Source organism: Adiantum capillus-veneris, chromosome 9, assembly GCF_014529385.1.
Source record: "Adiantum capillus-veneris isolate H3 chromosome 9, ASM1452938v2, whole genome shotgun sequence".
NCBI classification, from domain to species: Eukaryota; Viridiplantae; Streptophyta; class Polypodiopsida; order Polypodiales; family Pteridaceae; genus Adiantum; species Adiantum capillus-veneris.
This window is the reverse complement of record NC_140939.1, coordinates 16,965,701-16,983,275: the sequence shown is the minus strand read 5'-3', so window position 1 is coordinate 16,983,275 and position 17,575 is coordinate 16,965,701. Positions and strand designations below refer to the sequence as shown.

Here is a 17,575-nt window from a genome sequence, read left to right as displayed (position 1 = left end):
TGACACATGCTCTGTATCCGCTTGTTTGAAGCCCTGCATGTATACACATGATAATAGATCAACTATGGGAAAAAACAAGATTTACAGTGTCTGAGTGAGGAGTGTCAATAGATCACCTGAGCATTCTGTTAGCCCGGGATAGTCATGCATGGTCCACATTAGAATGCCTCTGATCAAAGCATTCCGTCGTCCTGTGTGTCGGCTCATATCCACCACCTCTATGCCAATCCACAATTGTTGTAGCTCTTCCAATAGTGGACGAAGATACACATCCATATTCCCCACTTTATATCGCCCTGGCACAATCAAGCTTAGCCATAGGTGCCCCTTCTTCGTAGTCAACCACGGGGGAATGTTGTAGTTGACGATGACAACGGGCCATACACTGTAAGATGTTGATCTTTGACCAAATGGATTTACGCCATCCATAGCCAGGCCTAAGCGCAAATTTCGAGCTTCCCTGGCAAAATCCGACCATGTTCCATCTATATGTTTCCACGCTACGCAATCTGCAGGAATTCGTAGCACACCATCCGAAGATTTATTCTCCTCATGCCATGATGCTAGGGCGGCCATGGACTTACATTCGAAGAAATGCTTGATGCGAGGAAGCAGAGGGAAATGTCGCAAAACCTTTTGTGGAATTTTTGTCCTGTGGAGATCTACTCGATATCTTTCGGAATCACATTTCGGACACTTCTCCATGTCTATGTATTCCCCTCTGAAAAGAATGCAGTCATTAGGACAAGCGTGGATAGAATTGTAATCCATCCCCAAGTTCCGCAAAATCTTTCTTGCTTCATCTCGGGAATCTGGCATCACATTGTCAGCTGGTAGTATGTGCTCTTTCAGCAATCTACACAACATAAAAATATGATACAGTCGTGTAAAAATCTATCAGATCATTATACATTTAGAGTTTTATTAAAGTAAACTAATTGTAATAGATCACCTGAAAAGCACTGTGACGCTAGTGTCACTCCATCCAAACTTTTCCTGCATGTTGAGAAGAACCAGGAGTGCTTTCAATCTAGACATACGTGCTCCATTATACAATGGCGTATCGGCTTCACTTTTCATATCATCATAGATAAGCCTTTCTGAATCCATGATCGTCTCGATCATTTCATCAATCTCGGGCTCAAACATTGCCTCGTTGGGAATGTGCTCTACATGATCATCCCCCGAGCTGTCAGAGGCTACATCTTGTGGCCTCACATATGCTGCTTGACCAAAGCGCCTGCGAACACGTCTATTGGGTTGCAAGATTGCTGCTTGTTGGCTAGCGTCAGAGTCCGACGAGTTATAATTGGCAACAACTCGATCTATAATAGATGGATCGAACTCGCCAAATTCACGAACGTGCTGCAAAGAAACACATCTTGTCCGTCGCACAGCATGCTTGCATTGATTACAAGGACATAAGACCCTCGTTGAGAGATAGGTGTTTCGGTTGGACGGTCCCACATCCTCGTCGCTACTCATAATGAGGATAAAAAACTTATAACCTGGACAACAAATTTAATATTCTATTGGCATTCTTCGTCTTATCTCTCTCTCTCTCTCTCTCTCTCTCGCTGTCTCTCTCTCTCTCTCTCTCTCTCTCTCTCTCTCTCTCTTTACCTCACATTCTCTAGTCATGTCCAATCCCCGCACACCTCGGTCTAGAGGTGCACGGAGATCAGAACCACCGGGTTATAATCTCGTCTTTATTGGTCAATACCTATATTTGTGGGTACAAGAAATCTACACACCCACGTCTACATGATACTGCATGTAGTGGACAAAACCCCTTTGCCTCTTCTGTAGCTGTAGCACTTCACAGCATCTTAACATCTTTTCACAGTAGATCTTTTCACTGTTCGTCTAACTCTAAACCCTAAACCGTAAGTAATTCTTGCGTGGACTCGATCTCACGTAAATAAGCGTAAATCTAAATAAACGTAAATCTAATTTAACGTAAGTCTACATCTAACCTAATCTTTAACGTCTTTTAGGATAGTTTCCTACGACGTTAAAACTCTCTTCTTCTTGTGTGTGTGTGTGTGTGTGTGTGGGTAAACCTAAATAAACCTAAGTCTAACGTAAATTATGTTATATTAAAAACAAAGAACTAAACTAACAGGGATTATAAGAACCTTAAAACTGATTTAACACATAATTTTTCACATAACTCGGCAAGAGTTGGCATTCTCATCACTAAAGATGTGAGAGTTAACTTCCGACGGTGATGCTGCCTCATCTCCATCCACATCTGACGACAACAATTGGCCCTTTAGACCGTTCTTGCTCTTGTTACTAACTTTGAAGTTGCTGTTGAATGACTAGAGGTTGTCTAGATGGTCATTGTGTCGGGGATGTAGTGACTCTTGCCGCCCTGAAGATCCACCTTCTTCCCTATCTTCTGAAGACATTTCACCAGTACTTTTGGATCGACGGAGCCCACCATGAGTGAAGGCAGCAATACCCTATATTCCATTGAGGGCTTTCTTCACCCGCTTCATGCAGGCATCGCAGTCTATGGAGACCTAAATCTAATCTAATATAACGTAAATCTAAATCTAGCGTAAATAAACGTAAATCTAGTTAAAAATAAACCTAAATCTAATTTAATGTAAGCCTACATATAACCTAATCTTTAACGTCTTTTAAGATAGTTTTCTACGATGTTATAACTCTCTTCTTCTTGTGTGTGTGCGCGTGTGTGGATGTGTGTGCCAATAAAAAGAGATAAATGGTATAACCTTTCTATCACCCATGCCAAGTATGATAGATTGATTATGCCATTTCCCTCTTGAATAATAGGTCTTGAGTTCAACTCCTCGTCGGCTAGATCTTTAGTTCTTTTAATTTTAATTAATTTCCTACGACGTTAAATTAGTTTCTCTCTCTTTCTCTCTCAATGTGTGTGCGTTTTTTTGGATCGTATGCATGTTTTCTCTGTCTTTTCCTCTCTCAATGTGTGCGTTTTTTGTTTATGCATGTTCTCTCTCTCTTTTCCTCTCTCAATGCGTGCGTTTTTTGTTTATGCATGCTCTCTCTCTCTTTTTCTCTCTCAATGTGTGTGTGCATTCTTTGTTTATGTATGTGTGTGTGCGTTTTTGTTTTTGTTTGTACTCTCTCTCTCTCTCTCTCTCTCTCTCTCTCTCAAAAACACTATGTGTGTGTGTGTGTATGTGTGTGTGTGAGAGAGAGAGAGAGGGAGAGAGAAAGAGGGGAAGGGAACATGAGAATGAGGAGAGGGAAGGAGCATACCTGGCTCTCCTTCCTCTCCTCGTGTGTGTGTGTGTGTGTGTGGAGAAGAAAAAGAGAGAGAGAGAGAGAGGGAGAGAGAAAGAGGGGAAGGGAACATGAGAATGAGGAGAGGGAAGGAGCATACCTGGCTCTCCTTCCTCTCCTCGTGTGTGTGTGTGTGTGTGTGTGTGTGGAGAAGAAAAAGAGAGAGAGAGAGAGAGAGAGAGAGAGAGTGAGGGAGAGCGTTACCTGCTCCTTGCTTGAGGGCGCCGAAAAACTCAGATCTGAGATCTGAGTTTTTGGGCGCGCTCGGTTATTTTTTTTAGCCCAGCCGGCGTCGCTATGAGCGTCGCAAATTTCTTTGTAAATTTGCGACGCTCATAGCGACGCCGGGAATTTTTTTTTTGAGCGTCGCTGTGTGAGCGTCGCTAATATGAATAGCCTCTTGTAGTGTTGATAATGACGTTGACACCATGTATGGAGACAAATCTTTCATATGTGGGATGGATTGCTTGTGATAAATGTTGTTTGAATGATGGAATCTTAATTTAGTGAATTGTAGTCACTGCTCTAGTTGATGCAATGAGGATACGCTCTTATTATCTCTTATGAACCTTGAGGTGAAGAATTTGAGGAGGAATGTCTTTCCACATTATACGCTTTTCCGTATGTGTCGAAGCTGGGAGCTTGCTTATGTACTGTGTGCGAGCCTTGAAAGGCTGCAAAAACACAACTAGAAGAGCCTAGCAAGCTCAAAGGGGCAGAGGTGTGTCACTCACCGCTCAATGCTTCTGTCGTGAAGAATCGTGTGCTTCAAAGAAGAAGGAGCCATCGGTGATGCCGCGCTCAACCGTCTTGCCATCGCCGATGCTGCCGCAATGCTCGATCACACACCCAATCTCTCTCTCTCTCTCTCTCTCTCTCTCTCTCTCTCTCTCTCTCTCTCTCTCAAGCATACAGACACACACACCATAGACACCTTTGAGCACACGAAGGAGAAGGAGACAGAGATGGAGCAAGAGCACTTCTTAGCTTACACCTCAGAGAATAAGGACTTTTAGGTCAAATGGACCTTTTATAAGAGTTTGGCCCATTCACACAGGGGCACCCACAGTGGCTCGTCATTGCAAAACTACTGTAAAAATAAGATAAGTGGTGCGTCTCTTGTCGGTGATCACCTACGCACCTATTGCACCAACAAGCCCGGTCCATGACTGAATCAAATAAATAATATGCGTTTGTCGAAGGTGATAGGGTGTCTGTGAGGGTTAACATGCCCCCCTTCCTGATGTAGATTACGTCCTCGAAAGCTATTGAGATGAAGCCCGTTCTTCGAAGTGAAAGAGCATCTGAGATTGAATGTCCTTAGCCTTCTTTAATTACTGCAAAATCAACCAAAATTGGCACAATTATTGCAGTCTCATATACAATTAAAAAGCATATGGAGTTGTAGGCAGACAAATTGATTGGTAACAAAATATTAAACAATTTGTCAGCAAATTGTAATATAATCAAACACATAAATAGTTTTAAAGGTCAAAAACTAAACAAGTCCGGGTCACTAATCTAACGGTCGAAAGGCTAGAGGTCAACTATTAATACCATGGGTAAGATTCTCAATTTTCTCTAGTCAATTAAGCTGTTTAATCGCGAGAGCCAAGTATTTCATGTCCGAGAGCTGACTAGAGGCTATACCTAGAAGACATTGTAGTTAAGCTACAATAAAAGAATTGCTGATGAAATCATCCCTGACATATTTCCTTTTCTTTCACCCCCCAAAGTCTTTTCACATTGATTTAATTTTGATGTGTGTGGTTATTTTGTATGCCTTGGGGTTTTTGATTTTCAAGGAAAAGCGCCCACTGGGAACCTCTAGGGCTCTAGTACCATAGGTGATATATGTGAGTGAAGTATCAAATCAAGCTCGGATTTCTCTTCTAGCTTAAGATTTTACATTGTGGCACTTTTTTTTTCGTTTTCAGCATTTTAATTTTGTAACGTTATGAGGGTCATTTAACATTGTTACCCTCCCCATGCTCATCACACTAGTAGATTCCCTTTATAATACTTAAGCTAAAGGTCAATAGGGACTAAGCCCACTAGAAAGCCCTAGTACAATGCACACAATGCTGCCTAAATCGGATTAAAAACCTAAAGTAACCATTAATTATTAGGAAGGCATTCCCCATGGTATTAAGAGAAGATCTCTAACTTCTAAGTGAAACTAGCTTAGCTAGATTGCTTGATTTTGAAACCTAGAGAAGGGATTATGGTAGAAAAGTATATAGAATCTAATGTTTAATCTAAGAAAATGTGCGGAATATTGTGCTACCAATCACATATAAAGCAGAAAAAACATGGATGCAAAAACAAAGACAAGGGGCAATGCGAATGGTCAAGAAACACCTGTTTGTGTTGATGATCGCGCTTGATTTGAAGAGTGAACGAGAGAAAGATTCCATGAAGTTCCAAATCCTAACAACAGCAACATATTCATGTACACACTAGGTAACACAAAGAATACCGCTAAGAGGCACATCAGTGGGAAGAGGCACCAATCCTTATTGAACACACTCAAACAACATAAAGAACCCTAACCTAATTATTTGCACTCCCATAGAGAGTCAAAAGAATAGGATATTGTAGAGATTGGGAGGTAATCCTAAGGCTAAACCCCTATCCTCGTCATCGTCAAGAAAAACAAAGTCATCATCCGTGAGACCATATGTGCCATCCGTGTAATTATGTAACTCTTCCTCATCATTAGAGGCAAAAATGTTCACTAAGAACATCACTAGACGTCTATAGTCATCTTGGTCAAGAGGATAAGTTTGTGCAATTGGAGAGACGTCCTCTACTAAGTATGGGTCATCCGTGGTCAAAAGACGTATCAGCCATTCTAACTGCTCGAAATTCCTCTCACACGCTAGCATATCTACCAAATCCCATTCACATGCAAGCATTGGGTAGACTATGTGAAACACTGGTGCAAATTAGAGAGGGTACCTCTCACCCAAGGTAGGAGTGGATGACTCTATCGTACTAGCCATATCTGTATACATAGATAGATGATGGTTAGAGTGCAAATATTATAAAGGTCGTGTCAAAAGGTCGTGTCCTTGTGCATAATGTGTTTTTATAATTTTGGATCATGTACTATAACTGGTAGGTTTCCAGATTTTTTTTTGATGGATCTTGCTCTTTTACTTTTTTATTTTTGTTTTTGTGAGTATAAGGCTATTTATATACGTTCTCTAAGATTGGAAGATTGAGTGATCGAGGAAGGTAAAGAGGGGAGCAAGTGAATGATGGAGGTTAGCAACTACTCCTCCCTTCCTTGGGTAGATCATACCTTTTGGAATGATGTCGTCACCTTTTGAAACCAATTTCTCCAAGTTTTCTTGGGTGAAGACTTTTACCAATAGTTTTCGACCGCCTTAGGCATTTTCTATAGTTGCAAGGGTGGTAAGGTACCCTCCCATGATTTTATTTGCAACGTTGTTGTAGGTGGTGAACTTACAATAGGAGGTGAAAAATCTTTCTTGTTTTTATGGATATGTACAATGGTAGGTGGAGGTTGTGTCATAGCTTCTATTTTTGTATATGAACTACATGAAGAGCGAGAAGATTCATTCGTTTTTTCTATGGCTGAGCTGCGAAAAACAAGCTTTTCTCGCTCGGGAACCTATACTAGCTCTGGATTCGGTGTATAGTGTTCTCTGATTTTTCCTTTCCCACGATCTTCCATTGGCTTTGTCCTCACAAGTTTTGACTCACATGGGTCAGGTGACAGGTAAGAACACAATTTACGTTTTGGCACCTGGATTTGATCATTTCCTTGATAGTAGCATTGGGCTTCCAATAGTCATTTAGGAATCCAACGTCACGTTTTCTTACATTTCAGGGAGCGAGTGGGGCATTTCTTAAAAGACCGGTGCTTTTTAGTATTAGCCATGGTCGCTAAAGAAGATTTAGGGACCCACTTGTATGTTCTCTTTGCTATATTAGGATGCATCTTGTGTGTCTCAAGGTTTGTTTCAACTACAAAAGTTGAAGCTCTAGAGAGTTGGGCTATAGGGACATATGGTTCAACCTCCTTGACATGCATTGTTTTTTGTTTTATTTCCTCAGGAGGTAATATCTTAGGGACTATGGCTTGAGTGACAGGGCTAAGAGGTTGTGTCGGCGTTGTGACACTCCCTATCCCCCAATTAATAGTGCATTTTGTCGCTATCATCCACGTGCCTCCTAGATTTATATGACCTTCCATAGTTCCAACAGGCATGACAAAAAAGTCTTGAGCTACAACCCCATTGTCATAACTGACAAAGGTGTGTTAGATTCCAAAAACCGCAGTTTTTTTCTTCTTGACCCCCTTGACTTGGATAGTACTCTTAGATAAAGATGGCTTTCCGAACTAACACCACACCCCATATGACAAGAGATTATATTTAGCACCCGTGTCTAACAAAGTGTTATATAGCACTTTCCCATAGGTGCTATTTAGTTCAATAGAGTATCGTAGAGGTGTGTCAGATTCAACCAATCATCCTCTGTTTCAACGTGGAATGCATGTGTAACTCCAAGATTGGCCTCTCGTTGGCATTGACAGAAAAAGGAAGTAGATCAAGATACTGCCTCTCAATAGCTTGCCCACATCATTAAGCAAACAAATAGATAGTAGAGCTCAAGCCTTTCTATTACTCTAAGGCCCTTGTTGGCATCACATGGCGGTAAGTGAGGGCACTTGAGTCTGGAGTGAATATGAGTATGTGTGTCCCCATGGAGGATATACTCCTTCAAGCCTGCAAACTTACACACACCACTCAAGACCAAGGCGTGCATGTAGTATGTGGACCTCTCACCGGCCTCATTTAACTCTGCTTCAATTGTGAACCACAGTGTTAGGTCCAAGTTCGCTACAAAGAGCCTCCCATATGAAATCACGTATGCCGCACTGCTTTAGACCAAGTATATCCCTTACCCACCACCACTTAGCTGGAAGAGCTCCATGGCTTCCTTACCTCCATTGTTGAGTTCGGTTATGGAATGCCTACTGTTGGCACTGCCACACTACAGATCATTAGCCATGTGCCTCATTGTTACTCGGGGTGGAAAATACCAAAGTATTGTGAGCACATTACGGACATTAAGACTAGTCGTGAAGAGTACGAGAGCCCGAGATCACCGAGCGCTTGAAAATAGTGGGTGATGGTGCTCCTGGCTTGTGGAGTAACGTGTCGCCACCTAACCAGTGCAGGCACTCCACTTCTTTGCAATTGCAACCAACGTAAAAAAACTCCTGCCAAACCCCCAGTCTTGCTCTCTTCCAAGGCACCTCTTCCTTGGTGGCTTCTGCACTAACCTGTCCACCCTCGGTTGTTTACTGGCAAGCCTTGCAATCAACCTTATGTGGTGCTAATTGTCGAGCCTGGATTTTTTAATCCTCCTCCACCTGCTCCCGACCCTGTAACCCCCGCATGCCTTATATTGTGGAAGGCATCAACATCCTCATCTTGCTAGGCATAGCCCGCCCTCAAACCAAGCTCTCTCATAACCCAGCTTATTTGAACCTCCTTGAGACACCGTGAGCTTGCCTTTTGTATGTGCAGCTGTCTCCTAGTTTCTCTGAGTACACCCTCTTCTCCTGCACCGAGTCTCCTTGTAGCCCGTCCACCCTTTTTGCTTCCCGAGAGGCCTTGAGAGCCCTCTCTCTACTTGCTCACGTTATGGCGGCTCCCCCTTCCTGCAAGCTTGTGCAGCGTCCCCCCTTTCTGCAACTGGGTGTGGCTCCCCTCCTACTCTCCACTCGACTCCGCTATATTGTCCTCCCACCACGGCGACCCATGCTCCTTTTCTTCTCTGGCGCCCCCTTTCTTCACGTGCAGGCCATCCTCCAATCATTACGACCCACTTTAAAGGAACTCAATTCGCCTTTTTCCTTAATTATTTAGCCAAGGCTGGATTCCCACCCAAGCATTGATCGGCTTTGCAATTTCTTCTCGTCACTTTCCAACCTTGACCTCACTGAGCTTAAATGCCAACCATGGATTGGAGAACTATATGCTCCATAGCTCTAGGCCTAGTTATCATACATGAACACTGCCACCTAGCCAAGAATGTACTCGGCAACTTGTATCTCATCACCATCTAGAAGGGTGGATTATCTCCATTGAGGCCTTATACAAAAGTTGCACATGATGCTGAATCATAGATACTCTCAAGATTTGTCGACGTTGGCATAGGCAATGATGCTCACTCAGTGCATCAATTCTTTGCACACTTAGTCAAATAGCAAGTTGTCGACCATAGCCAAGAGCACACATCCAAAAACTGGCATTGCCCAGCACTGTACAAGCAACAATATCACACTAATAATTGGAAAAAGGGAGCACACCATATATACATGAGCCGGAAAACTTCAAACCAAAAAAATCTTATCATAGCTTGCCAACCCCCCTAGCCTGCTGGAGCATTCATGCTCAGTAGCAACACTACTAGATGCTCACTCTACCTCGATCCCACAAAAAAAAACTTGGGGCTTCCATGCATTAAATAAGTAACCAAACCTCCTGGCTCCCAAGAAAATTCCAAAGGCTTGCCATGCATTAACATCACACTAAATAACGCATCATAGACCCCGTCATCCTCATGCATATGAATCATAAGACTCCCCTCCTCCTAATCTCCTACACAAAAACCTGTAGTTGGGCCAATATAAGCCACACCGCATTCAAAGGCCTCGAAAATACTTGTAACAGTATCATGAGAACAAGTTGTGGCCTTCAAGAGGCATTGAAAAGCATACATGGCGGCAAAGAGACATACAAATCCCTTAAACACATTCACAGCATCTGCACAAGTAAATTACCATTCTTCGGAGCATCTATGACCGTCTCAAGAGGAACTTTCTCATCAAGTAAACGATAAAAAAACTCACAAGTAAAATCTTCCAGTGTACTAGTATCAAAGGTAAAAGAAAAGAATACTTCAACACTTGCTTCTGATAAGAGGTTGTCAAAAAAACCAATATCATCACTTACATCATCACACAAACTCTCCATCTGCACCACTTCTTCACACATACTCTCATCATCACAAAAACTCATAACCCCTTCAAATGAAGCATACTCACTCTTCTTTGCTACTGGTTGCACACACTGCTCACAAGAGACAAGTCCTTGCTCTCCCTTTCCTATGCTTACATCCTCACTCCTCCTAGGAGATTCCAAAGTTTTCTTCTCTCTCTCTCTCTCGGCATTTTCAAATCCGACATCCATCTTTCTTTCAGTGATCTGATATCCCTCATGAATGGAGACATGTCAAACACCATCGAGTCATTGCAGGAAGATTCTACCTCAACAGATGCATCATCGAGCGAGGCACTATCACATAAATCATCTTCACATAAAAAACTAGATGTATTAGACTCAAAATTGATACAATATCCATCTTCTAAAACCTCATCATCGTAATGCATAGGGTCTATGATAGATGAATCTTCCAACATGTCAACCATTGAAATCTCCATAAGAGGCAATCCATACAGATCCCACTCCCAAGTGTATCCCTCAAACAAACTCTACAACATATGCCAAAACTCACCTTGTAGTGATTCAAAAGTGGTGACAAGGGAGTCATCCATTGAATCTTGAGGCTTTAGCAACCTCCAATAGCGCATTAGCAATGAGACCTTCAAGGTTGACTAGTTGTAACGCCACTCGTCCGGAAGCATGTGCAAAAACATAAAAGCATCATGAGACAAGCCTTGTGAAGCATATGCAGCTTTGCTACATCACTATCAATTGCAAGTCGCATCATCTCATGCTCAACTTGTGTTATCCAAGACTGTATGCATTCACTTGAAGTGCCACAAAAGTATACATGACCTCTTGTTGGTGGCTTTGAACATGCATAAAATTTCAAAAAAGCATACTTCATGAGTTTCCAACTATATTGCACTTGCTCAGAAAGACATTCATAAAAATGCCAAGCATCCTCGTACAACCTCTCATACATGAAATCAGCCCTCTCTACATCATCAAAGATATCAAGCTCTAAAAGCAACATATCTACTTCAACAACCCATGTCTGTACATCCTCATCCCTCCTTCCACAAAAGCATACATTAATTGCTGCCATGTTTGCAGAGGCTTGTGATGCCTGTGTCGGATGCTCAAAACCAAAACACCTGGTCTTGTTACTGAAGGTACTCAAAAGCACACTTCTCAGTGGGGGGCACCAAAACGATGACAAAAAAAAGAAGTAGAGCAAGATATTGCCCCTTAATAGCTCGCCCACATCGTCAAGCAAACAAATAGATAGTAAAGCTCAAGCCTTTCTATCACTCTAAGGCCCTTGTTGGCATCCCAATGCGGTAAGTGAGGGCACTTGAGTATGGAGAGAATATGAGAGTGTGTGTCCCCATTGAGGATATACGCCTTCAAGACTACAAACTTACGCACACCACTCAAGACCAAAGCATGCATGTAGTATGTGGACCTCTCACCGGCCTCGTTTGACTCTGCTTCAATTGTGAACCACAGTGTTAGGTCCAAGTTCGCTACAAAGAGCCTCCCATATGAAATCAGGTATGCCGCGCTGCTTCTGACTAAATATAGCCCTTCCCCACCGCCACTTTGCTGGAGGAGCTCCATGACTTCCTTACCTCCATTGTTGACTTTGGTTTTGGAATGCCTACCGTTGGCACTGCCACACTACAGATCATTAGCCATGTGCCGACCATTGGCCACGTGCCTCACTGTTACTCAAGGTGGCAAAATCCAAAGGATTGTGAGCACATTACGAACATAAGTCTAGTCGTTTTGTGATGTGAAGGGTGCAAGAGCCCTAGATCACCGAGCGCTTGAAAATAGAGGGTGATGGTGCTCCTGGCTTGTGGAGTAACGTGTCGCCACCTAACCAGTGCAGGCACTCCACTTCTTTGCAATTGCAACCTGTGTAAAAACTCCTGCCAAACCCCCAGTCTTGCTCTCTTCCAAGGCACCTTTTCCTTGGCGGCTTCTGCACTAACCTGTCCACCCTCGGTTGTTTACTGGTGAGCCTTGCAATCAGCCTTACGTGCTAATTGTCAAGCCTGTCTTTTTTAATCCTCTTCCACCTGCTCCCGGGCCTGTAACCCCCGCATGCCTTATATTGTGGAAGGCATTGGCCTCCTGATCTTGCTAGGCATAGTCCGCCCTCAAACCCAGCTACTTTGAACCTCCTTGCGACACAGTGAGCTTGCCCTTTTGTATGTGCATTTGTCTCCTAGTTTCTCTCAGTACACCCTCTTCTCCTGCACCGAGTCTCCTTGTAGCCTGTCCACCGTTTTTGCTTCCCGAGAGTCCTCGAGATCCCTCTCTCTACCTGCTCACGCTATGGCAGCTCCCCCTTGCTGCAAGGTTCTGCAAACAACTGGGTGTGGCTCCCCTCCTCCTGCTCTCCACTCGACTCCCCTGTATCGTTCTGCCCCCATGGCGACCCCATGCTCCTTTTCTTCTCTGGAACCGCCTTTATTCACGTGCAGGCCATCCTCCAATCATTACGACCCACTTTAAAAGAACTCAATTCATCTTTTTCCTTAATTATTCACCAGAGGCTGGATTCCCACTCAAGCATTGATCGGCTTCGCAATTTCTTCTCATCGCTTTCAAACCTTGACCTCACTGAGCTTAAATGCCAACCCTGAATTGGAGAACTATATGCTCCGTAGCTCTAGCCCTATTTATCATACATGAACATTGCCACCTAGCCAAGAATCTACTCGGCCTTATACAAAAGTTGCAAATGATGTTGAATCATAGATACTCTTAAGCTTTGTTGACGTCGGCATAGGCAACGAGGCCACTCAGTGGATCAATTCTTTGCAAACTTAGTCAAATAGCAAGCTGTAGACCATAGCCAAGAGCACACATCCAAAAACTGGCATTGTGCAAGCAACCATATCACACTAAAAAGTGGAAAAAGAGAGCACACCATATATACATGAGCCGGCAAACTTCAAACCAAAAAACTTCTATTAGTGTCTTATGCGTTGTTGTCACTCCTTAGCTTCAACTTCAGCTTCTATCTTTTTCAATTGTGTTTGTGCCTTGGCTGCCATTTTTTTATGGATGGCATGTAGCTCCTCTTGGCTTAAAGGATCATAGTATCTTTTAAATTTGCTCCCATTGAGGATTCCAATAGTTTTAACTCCATCAAGAGTCTCCACATGAATGGTATCTTGTGGGGCTATTTAACATACTCTATATGGTACTTTTTTCGTATATTTCAACTTTTTCTTCTCGTTTCGCACAACATTGATATCTTTGTTCTTTAGATGACAATCAAACCATTTCTTCCTCTTATCTTTCTCGAGAAGTGTGTTTTGCATAGCCAATTGTCTTTCTTTGTCGAGTCTTTCAAGGATATATAAACACTCAATTAAAGGGTTACCATCCCAATCTTCTTGTGAAGCTACACACAGACTAGGAATTACAAACTCCCATGGCATAAGTGCTTCTTGGCCATATATCATTTTGAATGGTGTACAATTAATAGCCACTTTGTAAGAAGTATGGTAAGCCCATAGAGCTGATGTCAACTTCAAATCCCAATCTGTGCCATGAGCTTCCACTGTTTTGGTCAAGATAGAAATTAAGGTCTTGTTAGTTCTCTTAGCTTGGCCATTTGCTTGTGGGTAATACGGTGTAGACTTATGGGAGCTATCATGAAGTTTGTTGTGAGTTCTTTTATCACTCCATTTATAAAATGAGTACCATTGTCACTCACAATCTCAAAGGGACAATCAAATCTTGTAATAATGTTCTCAAAGAGAAACTTAGCAGTTGACCTTGCATCAGCCTTACGTGTCGCTCTGGCTTCCGTTCACATTGTCACATAGTTAGTGGCAACGATAATATATCAAGATTGAGTGTTACGATCTGCCGGACTAATTGGGCCTACAAGTCTAAACCCCATTTTCCAAATGGTTGAGTCACTTTAACAGGATGTAAGGGCATGTTATCCTTGCATTTGTGTGATCTTGTAAATTTGGCATTCATCACATCCTTTTGCAAAAAGTGATGCATCCTTGAATAAGGTAGGCCACCAATAGACTGATTGCAACACCTTTCTAGCAATCAGTTCCCCTGAGAAATGTCCTCCGGCTATACCCATGTGGGCTTCTTATAGTATGTATAAATGCTCATCCTCACAGGAACAACGTTTAAGAATATCGTCCTTCCCTAGCTTGTAGAGAGTTCCTGCAATGAGAGAATAAGGTTCACATTCTTTTAACAGTTTTTGAGCTATATCCTTATGAAGCTCTTTGGGTGAAAAACCGTTAAATAAAAAGTTCACAATCTTCTCACTCCGAGTCAGGCATGGTCTCAACTAGGAATAGGGAAGTATCGGGCAATTCATCATCCACTCCAATAGGGGATTCACCATTGGGTATGCAAGACAAATGATCCGCCATGATATGTCTTACACCAGGTCTCACCACCACAACAGTAAAATTAAACTCAAGAAGAATCAACAACCATTGTGTAATTCTTCTCGTAGAACAAGGTTTATTTACTAGATACAACAAGGCTTGATGATCCACATAGAAAACAAACTTGTTAGCAAGGAGGTAATAGCTAAATTTCTTTACTTCATAAATCATAGCTAAACCTTCTCGCTTTGTAGTGCTAAGTGATGTAGTTTCTCTCAGCATCATTCAATCACAAAGTCTCCCCTTGTGGAGTAGGTACCCATTGTCAATGGTAAAATGCTTCCATCGTTGTAGTTCATCACTTGATAAAGGAGAACTAGGTGTGGAGGTTAATTGTACACTACCGTCATTGGAGTAATAAAGATCCCTCTTTTGAACATGGCTCCACACTTTGGAATATGCTTCATCATGCTCATATTTGACTTTGAGAGAATCTAAAAATTCACTACGAAGTTCCGTGAACAAGAGCGAATTGATCTCTGGCATTCGACTTAGAGCGTCTGCCACTACATTGTATCGGCCTTTGCGATACCTTAGCTTGGCGTCATATTCCTGAAGGATCTCGGCCCACCTGGCTTTTCGACCCTTTAAATCCGTTTGTTGTGTAAACCATTTGATGCTTTCATGGTCAAACATAATCTCGAACTGAGCACCATACAGATAATGCAGCCATGTTTTTAAGACAGACACTATTGCATAGAGTTCGCGTTCGTAAGCAGAATAGTTATGCTGAGATGCATCAAACTTCTTACTTTCAAATGCAATCAGTCATCCGTCTTGTAACAAGACTGCTCCAATAGCACGGTCACCGGCATCCGTTTCCAAAATGAATGGTTTCAAAGGATCTACAATAGCTAGTATAGGAGCTGTAGCTAATGCATCCTTAAGTGTATCGAAACTGTGTTGTTGAGCGGATCCCCACTGAAAAGCTTTACCTTTGCCTTTTAGTTGATCCGTCATAGGAACAAAAATTTGAGCATAGTTTTTAAAGAACCTTCGGTAAAAACCTGCAAATCCAAAAAATATATGTAATTCTTCTAGATTTTTAGGAGGAGGCCATTTCCTTATGGTATCCACTTTGGATTGATCCATGTATAGGTGGTTAGCTGAAATAACATGTCTTAAATAATAAATTTCATCTTTTAGAAAATCACATTTAGATTCCTTGGCATATAACTTGTTTGTGCGTAACAACTCAAGCACCTGCATGAGATGTTGTAAGTGTTCTTCTTCAGAAGCACTATAGGCTAGGATGTCATCGAGGAAAACAATGACAAATTTGCCAAAATATGGCTTCAAGACACTATCCATAAGTGTCATGAATGTTGCGGGCGCATTGATTAACCCAAAGGGCATTACCAAAAACTCGTAGTGTCCAAACCGTGTTCGGAATGCAGTTTTAGGTATATCGTCAAGTCAAATACGGACTTGATGATATCCTGACTGCAAGTCGATTTTTGTAAAAATGCGAGCATGAGTGATCTTGTCAAACAACTCATCTACTCTAGGCAATGGGTATTTGTTCTTAACTGTAACCGCATTTAAGCCCCAATAGTCTACGCACATGCGCATACTGCCGTCCTTTTTTTGCACTAAGAGGATAGGCGAAGCCCATGGTGAAGAACTGGGTTGTATAAACCCTTTGCTAAGGTAGTCAGCAAGCTGACCTTCCACCTCAGCAGCCTCTGAATAACTCATACTATAAGGTGGTTTACTAATAGGTTTACAGCTTGCAGCCACGTCAATGCTATGTTGTACTGATCATGTCGGCGGTAATCCTGATGGAAAATCATTAGGAAATACATCTTGAAATTCCTTTAATAATTTTTGTAATTGACTAGCAACGTTTGCTTGTTTAGAATTAGCCATTGGTGGAATAGAGGAGAGAGAAGCATGCGGCGTTGAGGAATGTTCAATAGACTCAATGCTAGAAAGAAAATGAGACAGTGAGTAACACAAGAAAACTTGATCTATTTCATTATCAGAAAGGAGTTGCATAAGGTCAGCGGTACAAATCAGTGGTGATGAAGGTATATCTTTTACTCCTAACAACAACACATGTGTGTCATGGGATTCAAACATCAAGCTATTGTGCTCATAGCTATGCTTTCGTGATGGTCCTAGGCTATGCAACCACTCCCTACCAAGAACCACATCAGCCCTTTCCATGTTCATAACCTGAAAATCCAAATAAGTAGAGTACCCTGGTACTTCCAATGGAACAACTTGGCATTGAGTATCCCATATTTCAGTATCACGTCCATTCATCATTTCTACCTTGTAGTGGTGGGTACTCGGAGTTTGAGGCAGTTTGAGCTTTTTCACCAATCCGTAATTGATGAAATTGTGCGTAGCACCGTCATCTACCAAGATGCGTACCTTGTGCCCTTGCAGATATCCGTGCATACGTACTAACTCATGTGGTCCAAAGGTTGGTTGCCACATGGAAGCTATGAGACAGCATTCATGCACCACTTTAGTGTGTGTTACTTCCACTGTAGAGAATCTTGAGGAAGACTCAAGAGGCAACAGTTTCCCTGAGCAGCAGATTTTCCCTTGGGACAATCCTTTTTGCCATGACCTCTTCCTAAACATTGAAAACATAAATTTTCTTTCTTGGATTTATCAAAATCCTCAGGAGAAAGAGGACCCCTGGACCCCTTGGGTTTTTTAGATGCATCTGAATTAGCAACTAGAAATTTTCTTTTATTGTGCTTATACTAGGTGCGTGTATTACCATGTATACTAGTAGGAACGTGACTATAATGTGTTTTCTTCTCATCAGGATCATCATGAATATGTGCTTTCACTATGGCTTCCTCAAGTGTTTTAGGGTCTTGGGTCTTGACATACTTCTTCAGC

General features: G+C 42.2%; 1 pseudogene; it reads right to left on the bottom strand.

Annotated features, from left to right (window-relative positions):
- Positions 1-7,669: 7,669 nt before the first annotated feature.
- Positions 7,670-13,406, bottom strand: LOC147450170 (uncharacterized; annotated as a pseudogene).
- Between the last annotated feature and the right edge of the window lie 4,169 nt (positions 13,407-17,575).